The sequence below is a fragment of the Schistocerca serialis genome, chromosome 5 (assembly GCF_023864345.2).
Source record: "Schistocerca serialis cubense isolate TAMUIC-IGC-003099 chromosome 5, iqSchSeri2.2, whole genome shotgun sequence".
Lineage (NCBI taxonomy): Eukaryota > Metazoa > Arthropoda > Insecta > Orthoptera > Acrididae > Schistocerca > Schistocerca serialis.
Window position 1 is genome coordinate 385951832 of NC_064642.1, and position 26030 is coordinate 385977861.

The following is a 26030-nucleotide window of genomic DNA, read 5'->3' on the forward strand; positions in this document are numbered from 1 at the left end:
AGACGACTGTGCAAAACATTTTTAACGCCCTTTGTATAATATAGTGAGTGCCAGCCTACACTTCTTTTACACTAACAATGTCCTTGAATGCAACAGCTGCCTGAAAGTATAACGAGAGCTACAGCCGAGGAGCATCCCACTACAGAGCAACGGAGGTATCTAGGAAATCAAAACATGAAAAATGTCTAACTGCTATCTAACTCCGATGGACGAAGAATATGAAGCACACGAGAAGACAAAAATATTTCAGTATCTTGCGTCAATCACTTCGTATGACAGTGTCAACACAACGTGAACGGATCAGCGATGGTTAATAGTTTTCGGGTACATAAAATTTTAAAGGAAAAAACCATGGGACTGTTGGTGAACTGTCGTGCGGCGTCGTCGACGTCGTCGTCGTCGTCTCCTCCTCTTCCTCCTCCTCCGGTTCATACTTTTGGCTCTATCTCCACTTGACGTCATCTAGTGCGTTGTAAGAGAGGAGACCCACTATCTTGAGATATGCGTGGAGGGTGGGTATCTAGCTAATTTAGTACGTTTACAACAAAGAAAACCAGTGTTCCACTATCTTTCTTCATTTGTTCGAAATACCTGCCGATATGTCGTAGACGGCTCAACCTCTCAATGATAGTTAACACTCCGTAGAGTCTACGAATTTCGTCATTTGTCACCCGATCATGAAGTGTCAGACCAGATGTCTACCTAAGCACTTTTGTTCACCAAGTCATTGCTTTACTTCTTTTGTTGCGGTAAGTAGAGCAGCAACTTGCTGTAGTGCTGAACTGTAGTGTGTGAAGCGGAAGACTGGGCGGCGATGACAAAATCTGGACAAGCTCTTCTCAATGAAAATGCGAACGCTTGGAACCGTACGCCCGTCATATAACGAAAGTACTGGTATATCAACGAGAAAAAGGGAACTGTGGGTAACAGTGTTGCTGCTGTTGGAAACGAAAGATAGACCGAGACTGTGTTAGGTCATACACATTGCGGAGATTCATTTTTCAGTACAGCACTGCGAATCAAATTAAGCAGATATCGTTATAGTGTGTAGGTTGAACGAGTGATGGGGACGCTCATTTCGATCTCACTCTGTGTCAAGGGCGTACACAGTATCAGTATTAGACACTCATTAGTAGCAAGTGTACCCAGAGCCATTTGCCGTGAAAACTCCAAAGTATTTCGTCAGTCACCGCGAAAGCAACATGAGCTGCTCCTCCACCCCCCACTCCAACTCGATCCTGACAACGTGCTTGCCTTGTTTGTATACGGAATATCAGTCAAGTGACAGTAGCGCAACGGGACGGAGATTTCCTGGTAAACAGAAATCATTGCTCCAGCCTGCACTTTCACTCCCTTCTAATACCTGCACGGACTGGATTGGATAGTTGCGAATACGCACCCCCACGTGGTGAGCGCAGAGTGAGCTGAATCCTCGAAGAGGATGATAAACGCTTAGACCGCTCTTGCGGCTCCAGCCTGAAGGCGACAGACACGCAAGAACCCAGATGTGTTCGCGAGCTGACAAGCATGGGCGGCTCAGGGTTTTTGATGTCTGCCGGGTCGAGGGAGCAAACAGTGCCGGCCGGAGACTTCTCGGAAGTGTCGTATCTGGCAGGTACGCGGCGGGGCGCTCTCCCACTGTCCCATACCCCAGGTCACGCCGGCCTTCTTTCAGCGGCGACGCCTTTCGTCCACTACACTACGACACAGCGTTTGGAGAATAACGCGGCACTGGCATTCACAGACTATGCGGCTGGCACTAGCTGTCGACAGCGAATGTGCGTCTGCGACTGTCCTGTAGAAATCCAAGTGTCACACACGGACAGACAGAACTCTTAACACTGTCTTCTATGTTGAATGCTGCTTTCATTTGAGGGTCAGATACAGTAGGGTAGAAGTAAGAACACTTCATGCACGTCATTTCCCAAGTAGAGATCGCGGAGAAATTGGAAAAGGAAATTAAATTACAGGGAGAGGAAGACGAAACTCTCAGGTCTGCCGATGACATTGTACTTACGTCGTAAACGGAAGTTGAAAGGAATGGATATTGGTCTCCAAAACCGGATATAAGATGATCATCATCAAGGGTAACGGAATGATAGCAAATTAAACCAGGCTATACTGCGGGAACTGGATTAGGAAATGAGACACTAGACCAGTTCTGCTGTTTGGGTACCAAAATAATTGATTGTGACTGAGGTAGAGGGCATTTAAACGCACACTGGCAATAGCACGTGGAGTATTCCTGAAAAAGAGAATTTTATTAATGTCAAATATAAGGCAACTATCTGAAGTTTAGCCTTGGACGGTAGTGAAACGTGAACGATAAACAGTTTATGGAAGAACAGAATAAAAGGAATGTAGTGGATATTTCAGTCTGGCTTTATCGTTGGCGCGTGAGATCGCAAATGAGTGTACTGTATCAGCTCAGTTTTCTTGATATTGATGACAGACAGGGACCACCACACACGTCTATAGAGAAATTCAATATGTTAGCTACATTTCGTACACAGCAACATATCATGCAATCTACACCGAACGCAAAAATTACAGCGACCTCTATTTTTCATTGCAATTTATTTCGAATTTCGCGGTGTCTTATTTAAGTGCAAATATCGCAGTAACTATGGCCATTAACGAAACGATGGTCTCGTCATCATGAAGCTGACATATAAAGCTGTAACTAACGCAAAAAATGATTTTTTTACCGGATAGTGTCTGTAAAATCGTTTGAGATAGGCTGCAGGGCGTGCGCCTCGACTCTGTCATCGCAGCGTTTCACCGACTGGCCGATAGAGGGAAATACTGTCGGCCTCCCTTTCCGAACAAATTGTATGAACTTGTGCAACGCATTCGACGTAAACCGGTCACTGCGCATCAGCAAACTTATCCTACAAGTGTTTCGAAGCGCACCGTTTAGCGCACGTTGTTGCACACGGGGACTCGTAGCATACGATCTGTGTATGTTCTCATGCTGAACCAACCAAATCCTCAATTATGATTGCAGTAGGCGCGAAATCATTGAGATGAGACCGTGAATCGATGGAAATGTGTTACCTGATCGACCAGATCACGTTTCGTGTTACAGCAGGTCGGTGGCCGTGTCAGGATACGCCGTCATCCAGCCGAACAACTCCTTGAAACACCCACTGCATTAAGGTCGTAGGCCAGTTCGTGCATTATTATGCTAAGAGGGTCATTAGTCTGGGCTTCCACCTGATCTGTGGTCGTAATCGAAGACACCATGACAGCTGTGGACAGCATTACCATTGTTGCAGACCACATGCATATCTTCCCACTCCATATCTTCCCAGTCAGCGATGGCTCTTCCAACAGGATAACTGTCCGTGTCACATGATCAGAATCGTGCTACAGTGTTTTGAAGACGATGATAGTGAATTCACATTGAGATCTAGACCACCAAATTCTCCTGGCCTCAGTCTGATGGGAACACATCTGGGACGCTGTGTGCGTGAATTGCGTGATCTCTGCATGGACATCTGATGCCATACCAACAGAAACCTACCAAGGACGTGTGTAATCCATGTCACGCAGAATCGCTGCTGTAATGCGTTTTATAGGTGGACCAAACTTTATCATGCAAGTTCTCATAATATTTTGGCTCGTCAGTGTACGAGAGATGTGAGAAAAGTACTGAAACTAATTTTTCATCTACCAAAGCTTTCATTTTTTTTTTCAAACAACATTGTCGCCTTCAAAGTAATTCCTTGTAGCAGTTATACAGCGGCGGAATCGTTGTTCTCAGCCTTGGAATCAGCGCTGAAAGGCTTCGACCGGTAGGGCCTGGCCTTTTACGTGTCGGTTACATTCTGTTGAATGTTCTCCAGAGTACCACAATGACGTCCATTTAAGACATTTATTAATTTCGGGGAAAAATGTTTCAGACCAGATGAATAGGGAGGTGGGGGGGGGGGGAGGGGGGCGGGGGGCTTTGGACCCACAGGACTACCTTTTGAGGTCAAAAATTCCGTGGTGGAAGTGTCAGTATGTCATGGGACGTTGTCATGATGCAGCATCCATTTGTCTACAATGTCCAGTCTAACTCGATTCACCCTTTTCCTTGGCTTTTCAAGGAAGTCTTTATGAAACACTCGGTTGACAGTTTGTCCCATAGGAACAATCTCTCACGTACCCTTTCGACGTTCTCCCTGAGTGAGGTCCACGTTCAACGTGCCCTCGACCTTCGAAAAATGATTTGAGTCAGCGAAAAACTTGTGCTATTGTTACAAGATGTCCCCACAAGCCTGTTTCAACTTTTCGAAGGTCACACTCTTGGATACCCCAAGTTAAATACAAAACTTGATGGCATAATGTTGCTCTAAATTCCGCTATTCCAGTTCCATAAAAAAACAAATTCACTGATGGCGCTCTCAAAAATCACGTGATGGCTGTACGGAGCTGAAACTCCTACTGAGCGTCTGGACGGGATGAAGACACCGGTGTACGTAAGTGGCACTACGCAGCGTTACCAGATCGCTCGCAGCGTTCTCGCTCTTAATACTTTTCTCACACATGTAGTATTTTGTGAACTATGCGTTGCACAGCAGTTATAAATTTGATAAAGATTTCTGGATGGCGGTAAATGACAAACGGTGGAACAGTTTACAAGATGCGAACAAATGCCCTGAAGATTTCTGTTAAGGATGTGTAATGTTTCGTCGTATTCCTGTGTAGTAATTATGATTATTTTCGTCTACCTTACGAGCAACACAAATTACAGATTTGTTACACGATATCGAGATTATTGCTACATCCTGTCTTAAACAACAAATCAAGTTTTTAAAAAAGGAGAATAAAGTCCTGTCGTTTACAATATTGACACAAACGATTACTGATCATTGATACTGAATTTACCAGCTATAACACTGAAATTTATAAGACCTAAGTTGATTTTTCAGCATAGGATTACACAGCCAAACGGTTGCATGTAACTAGTAGGTATATTACCTAGGTTTCGACACCTATTTGAGGGGGGGGGGGGGGGGGGAAATGGAAAATGGCTCTGAGCACTATGGGACTTAACATCTATGGTCATCAGTCCCCTATAACTTAGAACTACTTCAATCTAACTAACCTAAGGACAGCACACAACACCCAGCCATCACGAGGCAGAGAAAATCCCCGACCCCGCCGGGAATCGAACCCGGGAACCCGGGCGTGGGATGCGAGAACGCTACCGCACGACCACGAGATGCGGGCTTTGGGGGGGGGGGGGGGGGAGGGGGTCTTCATCAGAATGAAATTATGATAAATCGTAAAATGAAACGTTCTAGCCTTTACCACGTGTGCCCAGCTGGGAACGACGTCAGACCTAAGTAAATACACAACGAAGTCATAACTAATACACCATCAGGTTTCCATTAGTTACGGACAAATTATCAACTTTTATTTCTCAGCCCGAAAGAGCTGAGAACGACTTTCCAAATGTTTCCAATGAGACTGGACACGTTGTGTATCGATCTTGATACTAGTACACAGATGTGTGGAAGCCATTTTTTTTCCCTGGGAAGCGAAAGGGGGGAGAGCGGGGAGGGAGAGGGAAGAGCTAGAGGGAAAGTGAGGATAAAATACCGCGAAGGAGGTTGACACTCGTATAGATCTACACAGAGTTACAGCGAACAGCAGCAACCTTTGTGGTGGGCAGTAGTGACGCCATAATTGGACGCGTCACCGGGGCAACCGGCTTCTGGTTTCACCGGTCGCTTGCGACACACAAAAGTGGCCCTGGCCCTGGGGATGATCCTCTTTGACGGACGCCGGCCGTGAAATATTTCTGGCCGTGCATTCCTCTTTCGCTGCAGCCGCCTTTGACTGGGCCCGACGAGAGCGCTGGACCGCACCACTGCCCGCCGTGGCGACGGCTGCACGCGCCGTCGTTCCGACAATGCAGGTGCCCGCAAAACGAACAGATCGCGCCGGCACGTGGACGGCCTTTTTGTTTTAAAAAGCTGGAGACTCCAACAGGCGTAAGCACTGAAGTCTTCTCTGACACAGCACATAGGCAGGCAAATATCGGGATGAAATTTTCACACATCGATTAATCGTGAAGCGCTTTGTGTTTTTTCAACTGTAACTGGAATAACATGAAGCACCAAAGCTATTACGCTTCCAAATTCTTTTCTACCTGTGCTGGCAAATGTACCCTATGCAGGACACATATAAAGGAATTGTATTTTATCAGTTCAATCATTTAGCACAACGATTCACAGAAAATAATCCGTTGAATCTATAAATCGTCTTTACTACGGTAAAATTGTAATTTATCACGTTCCATGCGCTATGTCCAAGCAAAAATTCATCCATCCATGTTCTGTCACAAATGAAGTTAAAACCTTGGTATTATTTTATCTTTTATTTGCAATTTCAGTGACATAAGAGATACTGCAGATATGGAAATTTTTCGCTAGCATAGTAATGGACTACGGAAAGTATTTAAAATCACTCAAAACAAACGAGAAGGTAGCAAGAACGAATATCATGAGGGTTCACTTTTGTTTATTCGTACTTTTATTTGGTCTAATTTAAATATTGATAATGTATTAAAATCCGTGTGTCACACAATGTATACCCTAATAACAACATTACCATAACTTATATTTGGTTAAACTAAAGACTCGCAGGAGCAGTCCTAGAGGTACGTAAGTTAGGCAAATAGGGAAATAAAGAGGATAGTTTGTAAGGGACGTGAACAGGGGGCTATATTATACCATAGTTCCAGTTGATGATAGAAACAAGAACGAGTCATGAGGTATATGTTAAAAAGTAATGTGATACATTACTAACATCGTCAGCTTCAAGAACACACTATTTTAATTATAACTATTGATATTTCCTTGCTTTCATCTTTACAGTCAAGACACCTAGAAAATATTAGAACTGACACACAACTGTTACTATACTCCTAACAGGCCCTCGATGTAAAGATGTAACGGTCACTTCTTGACAAACTTAGTACAGGTAATAAATGCTACGCGCAGTTAGAAGCTCGTCTCAAAAAAATCCATTGGTTTTGGTAACCTCGTCATCACCCTAAATGAAATCAAAGATCAGTCACATCTGGGAAGTCTATACGTCGCTAAACATTTATAATTGCGTTACACTTGATAATCACACTCAGTTATAGAAGACATTCCGATGTGAAGTGGCTTCCGTTAATGATTTTATTATGCTTGACATTCTTCTCACTTACTGTACTATTGTTATTCCTTAAGTTTTGCTTAACAATTGTTCTGTTGCAGTGTCAGGTTAGATTCTAAAATTTTATCAACTACCTTCACTACCTAATGTTCGTGCTTGCGCAAGATGTCCTGGACTCTCACAATTATTCTCAGAGACCACGAACGCAGAATAGTGTAAGTGAACTATGGAAAGAACGACAATGTAAAACTGAAGTTATGATACAGATTTCCTGTTTTTTCTTTTCCCAAACCACCATAGAATGTGTACAGGGGGAGTTCTTTTGAAAGATCATGGGTGATTTTTTCTCTGAAATCTGACTTCCCCTCTCTCCACCATTCCTCCTCTTATCTCAAGTTTGGTACTCTGAGATTAAACACGTTACTGTCAAAAAATATTAAATGCATGACTAATCACGAGCTTCATTTCGCTTCTACAAAACGTATTTTCATCAACAACCGTAGTCAGTACTGACATCATCTTCCCTGAAACAAGGAAATATACACAATTAGTTCCTGTATTTTATTTTATAATCTCATCGCATGACAGGCATGACTTCGCGAATATCAGTTCTCCTCGGTCGCGGCGTGGCTTCAGAAAACTTGAACAGGTGGTTACGACATCGCCAAGGGCGCCCGCACCACATTCCACAAAACTTGGCGCATACAGGTAGGCACAAAATAAAATTCTAGCGGGCCGAAGGAACACCATCATTCTGAGTGGCCAACTCATTTGTTTTACATTTTATTTGCTCCGTTCTACGGAAAGCATGACCAGATGGTTGGTCGAAAGCAGCATTTGTCGTGGTTGAGAAGGGCAAAGCGACGACTGGATATAGCACTCAGTAAAGTCTGATGTTTCACCGTATTCCGTATCTACTGGACTCGGTCTGTCTCATATGAAGGCTTGCCTTCTGAACATGACAATCGGATTTGTTGTGCGAAAGCTATACAATATGCAGCTAACGGCAATTAGTTTATCATCAGATCAATGTTACCAATTATGTCTATCGCGATACGCGAGGAACGAATAATTATAACATGTACAGTAGAATTGCGCGATAATTATGATTGTATGTCACAAAGGTCTGGAAGCGAAGCGACAAACTTTTCCTGGTCGACTGACTTTAGTAATGCTATGGAAAATGCGAGAGAAACAAACGAACGTTTGCAAATTTGAAAATGTGGAATATCGGCAATATTAGGTGACAGGCAGGGACTGCCACTGCTAAGTACGTTAGAAATCCTACATGTTATACATCTTAGTGTAACTGCCACGTCGAAAATTGACTATCGTCGGTAATATTGTCTAGGTACGAAATGACGTTCCAAACATTAGCCCACTGTCTAAAAAGACACTTCAAATGTTCAACAGGGTTCGATGGACAAGAAAAAATGAAATAATGGTGTCTCATATCATCCTGATACAAATATTGCAGGTTAATTCAAAAGTAATGCCAAATCATTACACTTACACATTACAATTACTGGCACAGATGAAAATTTGCACTTTTACACAAGAAAGTACGTACCGTGTATTATTTGGTGGATTTTTATTTAAATCAAGCGTCTCGCCCCACATTCATTTAATTCCTTTGCGAACGTGAAATGCGTATCAAATTTTATTACGCAGTTGCCTACGAAAAAGGGTATTCAAATCCGTATTTCATCATTGTTATTTACTATTTTCGTAGATTTTGCTGTGTGTGTTGTCCTTAGCGTAAGTAGCCTAGGGACTGATGACCTCAGCAGTTCATTCCCATAGGAACTTACCACAAATTTCCAACATATTTCGCACGAAAGCCAGAATTGCGGAATAAGAAGGAAGTTGTTTTTACCACAATAACGTAAGTCATTCACAGCACCATGGGAATTTTTAAGTCGCTTTGCACTGTATTCGGTATTCACCGGATACAGCCGCCAAGAATAATGAATTGTTCAAAGGAATCTACAATGGGCGAAACTGCTACTGGAAGGTAGAATAGAAAGCTATACTTCGATCAATTTTTCTGTGATGTACGATGCTTGGTACACAAATAATATAAACGCTCATTGCGTATATTATGAAATACATTTCATCTTGTTAAAAAGCAAAAGAACTGCCTACCACATATTGTAAAATTTGGAAAGTTCTCGAATTATCTAACATCATCAACCCACGGTACTGATAGTTCAGAATCATGGAAATAGTTGCTCCACGTATTCCTCTCGAAAGACAAGGACCAAATGAGGAACGGGAGGGGGGGGGGGGGAAGTGGAATCAGACGAACGAGTATGAGCCATGTAGGTCTGGTGGTGTGCAGGGACACACACACTTCATATACCATTAAGGTGTGTGTGTGTGTGTGTGTGTGTGTGTGTGTGAGAGAGAGAGAGAGAGAGAGAGAGAGAGAGAGAGAGAGAGAGAGAGAGAGAGACGGTCCCCTCATTGAGTGATGGCAACCCATTGAGGAGAGCGCCCCTCTTCAGGGAGAAGTGTCAACAGCGGCGGTCGTGTTTAATGTTTGCTCAGGGCGAACGGTATTTGCCGATCTCAGCCAACACCGTTCACGCACGCGACTCTACCTGTCGGCTGAGTGACAGTGCCGGGGCGGGCCTCGCCACACAACAGACGCGCGGTTTCAGAGTCCGTCGCCAGGTGTTTCAGTGGGAGGAGCTAGCGGCAGGAACAGCAATTAGCATTCACCTACATTTTCATGTTAACTCTGAGAATCGTTGTACAAAGTGTATCTTCCACGAGATAGTTCGCGGAACGAGTGAGCCATACTAAAATAAGCCTCAACTTGTCTTGAGGATAACTACTGTATTATTCATAACAAGGGCAGTCACAGCTCTTGAAATTCATGATAATGAACTTCAATAAAACGGCAAACGACTGTTAATTGATGACTATCCAAATGACCGGTTTCACTGCTTTACAGCAGCCTCTTCAACTGGTAAGCATTATCACTTCTACTAGCACACGGAGACGTAGTCACCGGAATCCAGCCCATGAGAGGGTATACAGCTGGTCGCTTCCAGTGCTTTACCCTCGTGATAACCAACTACAGGTGCTTCGTCCACTGCACCGTTCGCCCCCAATGCTCTGCCGATTATTATTAGTTGACTACTTCCCCTCATGGGCTGGATTCCGGTGACTATGAACGTTTGGGCTGTCTCCTTGTGCTAACGTAGGTGATACTAATTATCAGCTGAAGAGGTTGCTTTAAAGCAGCGAAACCTGTAGTGTGGATAATCATCAATTAATAGTTGTTTGCCGTTTTATTCAAGTTCAATTTGACATACTGCTAGATTGCTAAGAAGGATGGGCGGGAGGAGGAAGACGGGGCGGGGGAAGGAAGTGCGCAGTATTCGTAGACTCCTTTAAAAATACTAATTGTTGTAACTAGTCAGATTTATTACATTCAGCTTCCCACTACACGCCCTCCATCATCACGTAGACTTTTGTCAAGTAGTATGGTATTGTACGACAGTGGGTAACCTTTGGAACTGTGTAACTGCATAACACAAAAGAAGAATTACTTTGGTGAAAAGCTAAGTTACGTGGACCGCTTGATTACATAGGTGAACAGTAAAATAAAAACGAGCCTTTGACCACTAAAAGGTGTTTATATTAATATGACTGTTCAAGCAATGTAATCAAAACATCCACATGACATTGAACTTTGCACTAAAACTGTATTTCTTGTTTGTCTTCTGCCGCCAGGCAGTGCAACTGTTTACCCCAAAGTCGCACTTGGCAATGCATCGATGTCGTATTAACTAACGTGATATACCTGATGAAGGAATAAGTGTAACACATTAAATGTAACACATTAAATTTTACTCTTTACAGAAATTTTGAATTGCTACTCGTAACGGTGCTCAAACAAAAATTTTCCTAGACTCTCCCGGAAATATTCATCCTTTAAATGTTTAGACAGATTTCCGCAAGATGCTCACCGTCCTCCTCCTATCGTCTAGGCTGTTCACATTCTTGTACATTCTCGAGACATTTATCGAGTCATACAAACCCATTCCTATCGTAATGCTCCTTACTGTGTGGCACCAAAACACGAGTATTTAAATGCCAAATGGTATTCACCAATATCTCCACTGCGGTGAGCTGGAAACATTCAGCTGCACGGTCCTCGTGATTCTACTGTGTTTGGTATAGTTTCGAGTACATCCAGATACTTCAGCTAATATAGAAAGGTCAAGAAATCTGGAACCAGAGGACATCATCATGGACGTTAAATGAGCACTGTAAGTCACCGCTCCTGATACAAGTGAGACCTTGAAGCGTAGATTATGTTATGGAGAAGCAGCAATAATTATAGTGTTAAGCGTGCAAATTATAAAATCGTCGTCTGTTAATGGAACATAAACATTAAAATAATACGGGATACTATTTCGTGATCGAATGAATTTCTTGAAGAAATACAACATTTCTCCGCAGAGGATGTTGTTCAGGGGAGGAAGGGGTCAGGTGGGCGTGGGTGTTGTTTCTGTGAAGATCCGACGCACACCCAGGCTCGCAGTTGCATCAGACCTTCATAGTAGCTGCAACCCCCGTCCCCGCAGTCCCCTCCCCCTTGTCCTCCGCAAATGAGGACTGAACGTCAGGCTGCTCCAACTTAGTCACATAAGTACGGCATAACATCCCATAACATTTTAGTAAGCGAGACTTTTCCCGCTGCGAAAGTCTGTATTTTATTACTTTCACGCTCAACACTATGATTATTGTCGCCCTCTCCGACCATAACCTACGCCTCACTTGTCACTTGCACCAAAACCTATTACTTACAGGAATGCTATGCACTTCCATTTCCTGGCCATCCACTGAGCAGCATAGCCTTGCAATAAAATGATACGCTGTTATTATATTAGCAACCAGAAGCAGCGAATTGGACAGAGAAATGTGCCATACTGCACTCAGAAAGGACTGCTGTTTCCACAGTGGGCGTCATTCGTATAGACTAGACCGGGAGAGAGAGAGGTGTGGAACACTTCACTCGCGACGTTCGTTTGCAGAGAGGAGCCGCGACGAGGATGCTCCGGTAGCCCAGTTGAGGCGCCAAACAATACAGAGCTCGCGAGTTTCGCAACGCACCTTCTTAATTAGGCGAAAGTGGCGTAATTGCGAGAGCGTCAAGCTGCATGCGCTCGCTTTCGGGACTGCGCCCGTGCCTCTCCCGTGACGTCACAGCTTCTGAACACACACTGCGGCTCAGCGGGCGCGCGCGCGCTCGCTTTTTACGTAAAAGTGGAACAGTCATCCGTATAACACCATAGTTTACGAACAATTTCTTCATACTGACGGATCAATACCCAGCATGTTGCCTGTCCCCCTTTTTTAGAGGCACAAACTTCTTTTATCGTGACGTTACACAATATCTAGTATTTGTTTGAGATTTCTGCAGCAGTTGTCCCTGGTGATCGAAAAGAGTGGCTACGCAGCTGCATATATCCTCCGAAAGCCACTGTATAGTCGGAGATCAGCTCGTACCTATATAAGTGAACACTTGTCCTATCCCATTCGCGTAAAAAGTGAGGAAAAAATGCGTGTGTACATGCTGAGTTTTCTCTTATCTTATTCTTCTGGCCGCTGTGCGAGATATACGATGGTTGCGAGATAATGGTCGCATAGTCCTTTTCGAACGCAGGTTCTGTAAATTAACGGGATAGAGTTTCGCTATAATTACTTTCCAATTCTTCCAAAAGTTCCCCGTGCATTTTAATTAAACTTTTGTATGGGCTGTACCGGTCTGTTACGATGATATCAATGCGTCTCTGTATTCGTTCGCTGTCTGTTTTTATGCCTACTCCAAACACCGAGGTAATACTCTTTCGCTCATTATTTGTTTAATGTGTCAGTATGGATTCATTCGTCTCTAAATTGTTTCTCTTGCGTCTTCTTGGCATTTTCGCCAAACTGGTTACGTTGTATGAAGCCCACAAGAAACATCAACACCATTAACTCCTCTATGATAGGGAAAGCTAAAAACATGGAAACGACTGGCGGAGAATCAGCAGTGATCATTCACGTATACTGATTTAGGAACTCTAAAAAAGCTAAGTTGTGGTAACTGAACGAGAGAAAGGTGACGTTTAACACACTGCCAACTTAAACTGATAGGAGTGCTTGATCTCGAATAAATGAGGTGTTCAGCCGTTCTGGCTTTGTTCAAAGAACCACGCAGACATGAAAATCTGAAAAACCAAATCACGTTAGCCTGAATGCAACACACTGTTAATCACACAGTAGGGTTCTAACTATCACCTCGAAAAAATAATGTTGCATTATTATTTTTGTTTGTTTGCGGGTATGTAACTGCAGTCCTGAAGCACACTGAAATCCCTGCGACACAGTACCGCAACACGCCGCTAGAGGACCCAAACCCAAATTTGTGCGGCACGCTGATAAAAGTCGAGTATCGTCTGATAATCCGCTTTCTGAATCTGAAGGAAAACAACACTGTAACAACCCACACGAATTGGTGAAATGTACAGAATCAATGAACCAACATATGGCGCTATGGTTAGGCGACGCAGACGCTTCTATTGCCATCAAAATAATCTAAATGGCAGATAACGAAGAACCGGGGACAGCAAGAGGAGGGGAGGGGGGGGGGCACTGGTATACGATACCGACGTGACACATTAAGAGGCGAGAGCGGAAAAACTGAAAATCACTTATTAATCAGTTTGCACGACTGCATTCTCCGTTCCATTTTCTCCAGACATGGGACCCGGTAACTTCTTATTCTTTCCTCAGATGAAGAAACTGTTGCGTGGCAGGCGTTGCAGAATAACATTTTCTAGCTGCAATGTTTCCTGTACGGTCAAAATGTAAACTTCTATAAACTAGCTCTACGCCAAGCCATCCATAATCAGGAAAAAAATTTCGCACTGAAGGGTGATTACATATAGAAGGAATAAAATCACCGCCAGCTTCCATGATCGCAGACTGGTTATTTCGCAGTGGTAATTCAAACTTTACGATACTTCCTTCGCGACGAAAAACGAAACTGATTTTAGTGCCGATGTTCACGATGATTAACTAGACTGCTACTGCGGCTAAAGACCGAGCAGTGCTTCAGTTCCCACTTGTGAGTATCTATGGCGACAGAATTTCAGATACTTGCACAATTGGTGAAATCAGCGTGTAATGCGATTGCCGATTTGTTTACTAATACAGCACAAAATCTGACATTTATGGATAACACGTTATTTTACTGCAGTTCAGAACTACACAGTCTCATCGTAAAACTGGCACGAAAACGGATACTTCAAGAATTGAAGTTCAAGCACAAACTCATATAGCCTGGTGTGAACTGAAATGTTATATTTCTCGCTCACGTATACAGGACACGAATGGAGCACAGATGCAATGGTGTGGATCAGAAATCTGGAGGCGTTATGCAGTTCGGTACGTGCTCCGAAGCTAAGGTGGGAAATGTTAGCACCGATTGTGAGAGAAGCGACCGCGCTCCGTGACGCTGCGAACGTCGCTTCGGGGCATTGCGTCACATACGGCCACACTTACGGTGCCCCGACACGTGCCCTTTGTTCAACTCCTGGACGGGGAATGCTGGGAAGACGCCGCGTGACGCAAGAGCGCCACATGCGACAAGGACCAGGTAGGCGCGCCCGTGTTCTCGTCTGCTCTCGGCGTGCGGGTCTATAACCAGGTCACCTCACTGTTTCACGACAAACAACTTTGATTCTTAAGGCACTCCAATACGACGTGGCGCAAATAATCGCACAAATTTTATATGGATTCACCAGTTTAAAAACGAATGTCCCAATGATGCATTAATTGCTCATTTTGCTAGGTCGAAAACAATCAGCACGTTGATAATTTTTTTAAATTGACTTTTTGTCAACAGGAAGAAAGCGTCCTTCGTCCATGTTTTTACTACAATTTATTACGTCATGATCGCTTATATATAAACACTGATGAGCCAAAACATTATGAGCCGGCCACTGTGACCGAGCGGTTCTAGGCGCTTCAGTCCGGAACCGCGCTGCTGCTACGGTCGCAGGCTCGAATCCTACCTCGGGCATGGATGTGAGTGTTAGGTTTAAGCAGTTCTAAGTCTAGGGGACTGATGATCTCAGATGTTAAGTCCCATAGTGCTTAGAGCCAAAACATTATGACCGCCTGCTTAATAGCTTGTCTGTCCGTCTTTGGAACGAAATACATCATTGATTCTGCGTATCAGGGATCTGACAGTTTGCTCGTAGCTTTGTGGAAGTATGTGGTATTAGATGTTTACGAACATGTCATGTAATTCGCGTAAATAACGGGCCGCTGATTTGCGTACGCGGTGATAGCGCCCGATAGCGACCCAGATGGGTTCCATAGGATTTAAATGAGTCGAATTTGTTCGCTGAGACATCAACTTGAGTTCATTTTATTTCTCTTCACACCAATGTAGCTCGGCTCTGGCTCCGAAACACTGGCAATTGTACTGCTGAAATATGACATCGTCTTCGGGGAAGACATCAAGCATGAAGGGATGCAGGCGGCTCGTAGCTGTCAGCGTGTCTTCGATCACTACCACAGATCCCATTCAAACGTAGGAGAATGTCTCCATAGTGCACCCAGCAGCCTGCGTCCACGGTACGCTGCACGTTTCGAGCCGCCGTTCATCTCGATGACAGCGTTTGTGGAGACGATCACCCACTTAGTGTAGCAAAACTATGATTCACTGGAAGAGCCGGCGCGTTTTCACTGATCGACGGTCGAATCCCGATGGTCTCGTGCCCACTCAATCGTAACTGACGATCGAACACGTAGGGGTGGGTCTTCCACGGAGCTCCATGTTCAAATGAACGATGTGCTCTGAAACACTTTTTGTCTCTTTCGGCGAGATGCCACAGCTCACCAACCATCCTGCTTTGGAGAGCAGACAAGCCTATGGACCGCACGTTCTGTGAAGAGTCGTGGACGTTCAACCATTTAGCGCCTAGTGGTGGTTTCACTGTCGCTCTACCTCTTTCCGTAGATGCTGACGACAGTAGCACGTAAACATTCGACCAGCTTTGCCGTTTTCGACACACTAGTTCACAGGCTCTGCGTAACAATGGCTCTGAGCACTATGCGACTTAACTTCTGAGGTCATCAGTCGCCTAGAACTTGGAACTAATTAAACCTAACTAACCTAAGGACATCACACACATCCATGCCCGAGGCAGGATTCGAACCTGCGACCGCAGCGGTCGCTCGGTTCCAGACTGCAGCGCCTAGAACCGCACGGCCACTCCGGCCGGCTCTGCGTAATAATAATCTGACCTTTGTGAAATTGGCTTATCTCAATGGATTTCCCCATATGTAGCCCATATCTTCGATAGTGTGAGCTCCCGTCCGTGTCTGCTCCACTTACATATAACCAGCGTGGCGGCAGGCAGTGATTGTAATGTTTTAGCTGATCAGAATATATATAAAAAAACGGTTTCGGCAATAGCTGCGATCTTCAGATGTGAAAAAACTACAAAAAGCTTTTTACTGACATATAAAAAAAACAATTAGGCCCTTCGGACGTCATGAAGTCAATTAAAATATTTAAAGGAATGTAAATCATATCGCCACGTGATTAAAAAAAAGTGTGTATCATCCGGCCTCAGCTCAAACACAACAGATTACAATTTACAAATTTCCTATAACTCAGCCAAAAACACTCATAATCTAAGAGTTTTATAATCTTTCTGAACGGACAACGGGAAGCTACCACCAAAAATCCCACAGGATAATCTAGGCGTTTTGCGCAGGTCACAATATATACAAGCGGAAAAACCTTTTCACATAAAAATGCAGAACTGAGGCTTAAAGGAAGACTTCTCCGCCGTTGAATTGAAGACTTAAATGGGAAAAGACAAGTTTTATTTGAATAAATTCTCCTGGAATTCAAAACAATCTTTGATCGTAATTTTTTAAATTTTATTTTACGATCGGTTTCGATCAGTTAGATCATCATCAGATGCGCCTTTATTCTTAAACCTGTAAACAAAACGAAAAGGCTTGAAGCCAAGATGGGCGTCGTCAAAAATATAAAAACATTATAATACTTTGATATAGACAGTACGCTGACGGTGACCCTTCACTATGGGTCATTTGTGTTTATCAAAGTATAGTAATGTTTTTACTTCTTTTGTTGATGTCCATCCTGGTTACAAGTGTTCTGTGTTCTGAATACTAGTTTGGGAAAACCGACGCATCTGATAAGCTCACAGATTGAACTGGGTCATAAAATAAAGGGAAAAAATTGAGTTCGAGACTGTACTGCATTCCAATATTTCTTAAAAATTAGGTCATTATATTTTTTACTATAATCATGTTCGACTTCCTCATGAATGAATTTTATTGCCGACTGAGCCGATGAACTTTTTCATCTTTGTAGGAAAATCCATTATACAGAAAGCCACAAAATGAAAAGAACATGTTACAAAGAGAAATAAATTAACTGAAAATTAAGACGCTAACCGGCAATCAAGTACAGTATGAACAAGCTTGTAAGAGAGGTTTGATGCAAAGTTCTGGGATAGATCAACTAAAGGAATAAAGCATGAAGGTGAGAAGCAAGAGGTCACTTAATTTTTGCGAGATAAGGTGGCAAAATACAAGCACTGTGACAGGTGGATTACTCGACGCAAATGTTGTGATTGCTTAGTTTACGATACGTTCCCGTCAGTATAGTGCTCGTGTGGCGACTGCGCTGGCGGCGTCCGCTGTGTCCGAGGGCGCGTGCTGCGCCGCGAGGAAGTGGACCGGAAGTAGACTCCTAGAGCTGCTAACATAACGGTCGCCGCACGAAACGTGGCCGTGGCCGTCCTATAGCCCAGCCATCTTTCTCTCTCTCTCTCTCTCACTCACTCACTCACTCACTCAGAGAGAGAGAGAGAGAGAGAGAGAGAGAGAGAGAGAGAGAACGCAGTTACATTTACTACTGATAGCATTTGCTACAGTTCCGTGAAGCAGAAAGTCGCCAGCGCCAAATAACGAACGACAATCTAGCATTAAGACGGCTATCATCTTCAGAGTCCGGTAACTGTGAACAAATATGAAGGTCTCAGTTAAAGCCTTGTCAGAGAGAACTCTGTGTCGCATCACACGTACGTGCCGATACAGTCTTTCGTATCTTGCATCCACTGCTAACAGAAAAGTCGTACTGAATTTGGCCAATAACGTATAGGTTGCCTGCAGAACAGACCAGAGCCGTGGCGCACGCCAGAGACCGAACCTCGTCGCAGCGCCCCTTGGCTGGCGGCTACCCGGCGAACAGATTCCGTATTATTTGTAACAGCACAACTGAGATCTGAAGTGGACATTAAAAACATACAAGAACATACGCAGTTTCAAGGAATATCGCGTTACGAAATTTACAGGAATCTCATTACAGATTCTTCAGCTTCTGAAGAAAACTAAAGGTGTCTGTCTGCAACGGCACACAGCTTTTTACCATCCGCAAAAGTCGGTGAGGCAATGTACCTACTACCTTACGTCACGCTATGACAAGGTATGAATGGGTTATGTTTATTTCTGTTGAAAGTTCGCTACGAAAATATTCTCTACCAATACTATTCATCTGCTGGAACAGAACAGTGAACGGCAGGGTTTATTTCGGAGCGTATCTGTCGTATTTTACTAGTGTTAGTGTTTCTTTTCAACTAAAATAGAAACGTTAAGGAATCTAAATACAGAATTTATATTTTCCTTAGTCAACTAGTCTGAAGTGTCCAAATAAAGTATAAAGAAGAGTTTCTCCTTTCATAATAGTTTTGGGTGGAAGATAACATGAACTGTTGAAGGCGACAAGTCATATCGCAGAATTGAGAAAGATTTTCAGCGAGATCCCCTCAGCTACATCTTTATACCTCACATGTAGTTAGCGTCTAATGATGGAAAAAGAAAGGTAAAGCACTTGGAAAGTCACAGAGGTAGACTTGCCACAATGTCACCGAAGGGCCGATTAGACATTAAGAACTGTCTTATGGCTTGTTTTTCTTTTTTGGTTAAAAAAACGGTCTGAAAATAGCTGTCGAGGTAGTTCCAGAATCTCAAAATTGTATTAATCATCCCTTTTCTGTCACTGATTTGTTTAATTTTGACAGTATAATAGTATTTGACTCTAGTGCGTTTAGTTATTTTCTAATGAAAGAAAGAAGCACGTGAATTATGAAATATTCCACTGATGAACGAACAGAAAGATAAAAATCATATACAACAACTAATTCTTAGTGCACTGTATTTCACTGCCAATATGCCTACATTGTGCATTTCGACACCCACATAAATCAATGTACTTAAAAAAGATTATAAGTAATTTCCGCTACGCACTACAATCACACCTTGTTGGAGAACTGACAATATATGCACGGTATATTAATGCAAATACAATAATGAATACAATACACTATTATTTAGAATGATACTCAGGGCCAGATATGGAGAATGCGCAAGGGCTTTCCGGTGAAACTCCTGCAGCGTAGTCTAAACAAGCTTGGCAACCTGTGGGTGTACCCATCTAGTCCCGCTCTGACCCCATGCGATTTCCATATTTTTAGATCCCTGAAGAAAGACATTCGTGGTCGTCGATTTGCTCCGACCGAAGAGGTATACGCCTAGGTGCAATGATGGTTTCGTAGACAACAATGAACATTTTCCCATGCAGGGAGCGACAGTCTTTTCTCACAGTAGGAAAGATGTACGAACAGTTATGGCGATTACTTCTGAAATATTTAACAGTTTACTCACTTTTTTCCCATCTGTCTCGTTTTCATTTGACTGTCCATTATATTTATGTTTTGATAGCTCTACTTCCGTCAGCGATACACCAATGGGAGCCTGGCATTATAGGGTCCCATTGGATTGCCACTTTCACTGTACACAGCTCGTTCCTGTCAGGTCTGAAAGAGTAAAATCTAGCCTATTTCAAGAAAGAAACCTAATTCGAAAAGTAATTAAAATTAAGAGCAAAATTTTCGTGGATTTAGAGACGCTGTACATAACATGTGTTGGTTCAAATGGCTCTGAGCACTATGGGACTTAAGATCTGCGGTCATCAGTCCCCTAGAACTTAGAACTACTTAAACGTAACTAACCTAAGGACATCATACACATCCAAGCCCGAGGCAGGATTCGAACCTGCGACCGTAGTAGTCGCGCGTTTCCAGACTGGAGCGACTAGAACCGCTCGGCCACAGCGGCCGGATAACATGTGTAAAAAATTACGTCACTGTGGGAAAGAAAGGCCTTAATCTTCATAACTGTTAAGAATTAAACGCTGACAGATTTACAAAGAACACTGCGTTCTCCGAAGCTTATTGTCGTACATAGCAAACACAATGTGGTACGCAACATTCGAGACATCAAGTGAAGAGCAAGATATATTGATGATCAACGAAAAAAGAAGTATTTCAGTGAATTCAGTGTCCGCTTCCATAGCCGAGTGGTCGAAGCGATAGACCTCCAGTAGGGGGACACGGATTTGGTTCCCGGTACTGCTAGCTAGGGATGTTTCCTTGGTAGAAGGACTGGACCGGGGTGTACGCAGCCTCGGGATGCCAACTGAAGAGCTACCTAATTGAGAGGTAGCGGCTCCAAGGTCGAAACGTCGACAATGGCAGGGAGTGCGGTGTGCTGACTTCGTGCACTTCCATACAGCATCCGATGATGATTGACTGAGAAGCACATGGCGATCGGTAGATTGTCGCATGGTCTCCAGGGCCTGATTGTGGCGTTTCCTTCCCTTTTTATTTCAGCGAGTTCAATGGTTTCCAAGACGTCACATGATAAGTTTGACGTTCTTTCTCGGATGGGAAAATTTCACATGTTTAAAAATAATTAACACAACTGTGATCCTAATTAAAATCAAGAAGAATTTCTTTTTACATTCTTAGAGGCACTTTACAGATAAATTCTGTGTATGAATTTCCGCTCTTTCACATGATCTTTGCAGGAGATACAGTCTATGAAGCGGTCTTGACGACGTTGGATGCAACCAGTTTAAATCAAACTAAAGGCAGCGGTGGCATCTTAAGCATGGAATGATGGGTCCAGACCATTGCATCAGCGTTCGTTACAGGTATCGCATGTTACCCAGAGCCACGGCCAAAGTTCAGTGGCTTTCGTTGGCAGCCTGAACGTATTTGTCATTACATACTGCACCGAGTCTAACACCTGGAATTTTCTATGAGATCTCATACGGAAGTCTGCAGCTCATGTCACGGCCTACACTACCCGTGTCCAGTGGGGGCTCGTTCGGTTCTAGGAGAGAGGTACTGCGCTCTAAATGTTGTAGGTTACCTGCTCGGATGTCGGGTCAACGACCTGCTGCTTCCTGCCACTTGATCTGAGTCACGGCGGCTGCGAGCTACTCAATGCACAAACGGTCGTAAAACGCAGATTACGCACAGTTTACTTTGGGCCGCATTGCCGGGCCGTAAAGCAGCGCCACGCATCAACGCCGACCCTGCCGTGTCCGGCGTCGGACAGCTTTCCCGACAGCGCGTGGAATTCCACTTGGCACTGCCCCCAATTGCCGGAAACGATGCATTACTCGCAACTGTAGGGTGTGTTAAACAGCGGGCATTGTGCTACACCGGGACTTCAAGAACTGTAACAAAGGTTGTAACTACGTGCTTGGCAGTAATAATTGCAACTCAAGTCGTACAGAACCCTTCAGGTGAAATGGTTCGCAAATGTCTTTCGCTTTCTTTACTTCCGAAAATAAATATTTAAGACTGTCGTTTTCAATAAGGAAACTATCTTCAATTAGACACACACAAAATGTAGGGAAAACACAAGTTACGGAGTCATCCTTTTGCTGCAAGAACTGAAGGTAAGTGATACTCCAAAATAAAATACGAACTGATACAAGACTAAACTGCAAGTATCTAATTATTTTTTTTAGAAATACCGTGCTCTAAAAGGCTGTATGATCTCTCAATTATAGATGTTTAATATCGACCTGTTCAAAACGTGGTCGTCCAGGACTCAAAGTTCATTAAAATATATGCTGTACAGGTATAATAAGACTCATCTCTACAACAACTGAAAATTTCTGGAAAAGAGAACAGAAAAGCGAACGGATCGATTACAGAAACTTTTTGAATAGAAACGGGTTCATTTTAAGAAAAACGTGCAGTATTGAGTAGAAATGGCACGCGTATAGGGAAAATATATATTCCGTGATTGGGGCAGCTTTTTGTTTGTCACCGAAACTCCGTAACACAGTCACTGTCAAATGATATTTATGGGTTCTGCTTACTGGAATATGCAGAAACAGATTTACAGTTCATCGGTAAGTGCTTTTGCGCGTTGCTTGGTTGAGATGTACATAAATACTCCTTACGCCACTGCCTAGTGTATGGCCGAGGGCACTTTGTACCAGTATTTGCGATTTACTGTCCTAACCCGTTCGGTTTTGACCGAGGAAAAATGTCTGCCTATCTGCCTCTGTAAGCACTTTAATCCACTCCCTGGCAGTCTCGTTTCTCTCTCTTTTGACATAATTATCCCTACATAGGATATGCGAAGGTTGCAGATTAACAGTTGTACAATTTTCTTTGACTACCGCTTCTCTAAATTTAACTAACAGTTCTGAATTCTTCTTAAGATTCCCCATTTAACTTCTCCGAACATTCTTATTACACATTGTTTTGGGCTACACTGGTTTGCAGCTCTGAATTCGTTCGGTGTCTTCTTGTCATGCCTACTTGAAGACTCCAAACGCTAGTACAGTTCTCCTGAACTGGTTGCACGAGCGACTTCGCCGGTCGGAGCGGCCGAGCGGTTCTAGGCGCTCCAGTCCGGAAACGCGCGACTTCTACGGTCGCAGGTTCGAATCCTGCCTCGGGCATGGATGTGTATGATGTCCTTAGGTTAGTTAGGTTTAAGTAGTTCTAAGTTCTAGGGGTCTGATGATCTCTGATGTTAAGTTCCATAGTGCTCAGAGCCATTTGAACCAACAAGCGACTTCTACTCGTATTGGCTTACCAGATTCACTGCACTTTCCTAGAAATCCTGCAACGCGTCGTAAGTCTTCCATTCGCGTTCCCACTTCTTAATGCTACTTCAAAATATTTAAAAGATGTCACGTTTTCCCGATGTCTGCATTTCCTTACGATCGTATAATTACAAGCATGGTACTTCCCCGTAGACAATGGCATGGTAGCCGAACGATCTGATGATGCTACCGACACTGGTTGATGAATCGTTTATGTACAGCGAGACTATAAGAGATCCTATTATACTTTTTTGGTCGGCACACGGTGTTACTTCCATTCCTGTTGTGCATTCGCCGTCCAGTTTAAGGTGCTGGTTGAAGAGCGTAGCCGGACCCCAAGATCCTACCTGTACGCTACACACCAATCCCAATTTCGCGTTGGATAGCGAAATAGTTTTGGGATTACACGACAAATGCTTCAAAGTACACTTGCTACTAGTCAGTCTTTCTTCAAACTGATACTGTATCGATTCATACAATTGTAGGAGTTCAGCCGTAACCAAACTTTGCTTGCTGCTAACATTTCGGCTGCAGACCAATAGTCATTTTCGGAGCGAGTCGGAACAGACCGACGGTAAAGCGCTGCCGTTTACCTGATACAACAGTACAGCGAGCCAACTGCATTTGTGGACAGGGCAACTCACAGTGGGAAAAATAAAACAGAGACGGCAGAGATATATGCTACCGTAATCCCTCTGTAACAGCTCGTTTTTCACATATTCTGGCAGACAGGGGGATCAGGTCCGTAGTCTGTGAGAATTTACTACTGCCAATGTCAGATTCCAAATTCTGTCGAGCTCAAAACCATGATCAAGATTAATTAAATCATTCGCCAAACTTATTTCAATACCTGCCCTGAAAACGCTATCCCAGTAGGATGGAACAGATGTTAAAATCTGGACGTTCGCGTTGTCCATATTTCGCAACCTGCCTGTATACAGCGCTCAGACACGGCAGAGTTATCAGGCTGTAACAGGCGGATGTAACGTCTATGTTACGTGCGATCTTCAGCTGTATGTGAAGTACCGACGGGGACTCTTATACACTCCTGACTTCACAGAACTAACGAGCAGAAAAATGACCTTAACTTTATACTTATTATGAGAAGCATAAATAAATTACAATAAATAAATTACAATAAATAAATTACAATAAATAAATTACAATAAATAAATTACAATAAATAAATTACAATAAATAAATTACAATACACAAAACATTACATAACAAGAATGACTAGCACCAAGCAGGTGCACGTAAAGAACATAGACGTTACATGAAATATATGACAATTAAAATGAACAGACTCTGTTAAGACAATTAAAATGTAAACATTTGGAAATGAAATATACCTAGTCTGAACAAGTGCAGTAAAAGAACAAAGATAAAAGTATGTTGCGGATTGGCAAGAAAGCCAACCCACTATGAGAGGAAGCCGAAAGGCACGCGTTTTAGCTCACGCAGGCTGGCGTGAGGTCTGGAACAGCACAAGGAATTTAGACTTTAGAAAAAAGGATGTAGCTTGTGGAATACTTAACTTTAATCTATTAATGTTGAACGTAGCTCTTGTCTGTACATTATTTACAATATCAATAGTAACTGATAATGGCGCCTTGCTAGGTCGTAGCAAATGACGTAGCTGAAGGCTATGCTAACTATCGTCTCGGCAAGTGAGAACGTATTTTGTCAGTGAGCCATCGCTAGCAAAGTCGGTTGTACAACTGGGGCGAGTGCTAGGAAGTCTCTCTAGACCTGCCGTGTGGCGGCGCTCGGTCTGCAATCACTGATAGTGGCGACACGCGGGTCCGACGTATACTAACGGACCGCGGCCGATTTAAAGGCTACCACCTAGCAAGTGTGGTGTCTGGCGGTGACACCACAAAGTACATCTCCTGGTTGGTTACATTTAATGACTCCTTTTGAGCCGTGGCCGTTCTACGGAGTTGAGGTGATGCGATACGGACTGGGGTCGGAAGCCACGCAACGGGAATGGATTTCAATGTGCCTGTTACTATCCACATTGTTTCGTTTAGCCGGACGTCGACTTTGTTGGCATGACGGCTTCTATACCACACCGGAGCGCAGTGTTTAGTAGGTTAAAGGCCAACGCAGCGCTTTGTTCCCCATGAGGTTCCATTTAGTTTCCTGAGAATTTTATTCCTAGTCTTTATATTCTGGGCACTTTTTGTCACCGGCCGTTGTGGCCGAGCGGTTCTAGGCGCTTCAGTCCGGAACTGCGCGACTGCTAAGGTCGCAGGTTCGAATCCTGCCTCGGGCATGGATGTTCAAAAATGTTCAAATGTGTGTGAAATCTTATGGGACTTAACTGCTAAGGTCATCAGTCCCTAAGCTTACACACTACCTAACCTAAATTATCCTAAGGACAAACACACACACACCCATGCCCGAGGGAGGACTCGAACCTCCGCCGGGACCAGCCGCACAGTCTACGACTGCAGCGCCCTAGACCGCTCGGCTAATCCCGCGCGGCGGCATGGATGTGTGTGTTGTCCTTAGGTTAGTGAGGTTTAAATAATTCGAAGTTCTAGGGGACTGATGACCTCAGAGCCATAGTGCTCAGAGCCATTTCAACCACTTGCAGAGTACTTTTTGTCAGATGTTGCTTATACTGCAATGATCTGTCCAGAGTGAGGCAGGTGTTGCGCCGTACTTTCTCCGCCAAAGTAAACAAAGTCTTTTGTGAGCCAACTAAGATGGAAAGCACTTACTTCTGATTTTTGGGGATTAGGTTCGAGTCAGCATTTCATGTACTATTTGTGCATTATTTCTAGGTCTCCCGATAGCTCGTCCCTTCCTTCCTCCAATTTTGATATTGGGTTGT

At 43.7% G+C, this 26030-nt stretch overlaps 1 protein-coding gene across 3 annotated transcripts in view; it reads right to left on the reverse strand.

Moving 5' to 3' along the window:
- Nucleotides 1-26030, reverse strand: part of LOC126481625 (ETS-like protein pointed) — an 808396-nt gene that overhangs the window by 132532 nt on the left and 649834 nt on the right. The gene's annotated exons all lie outside the window — the stretch shown is intronic.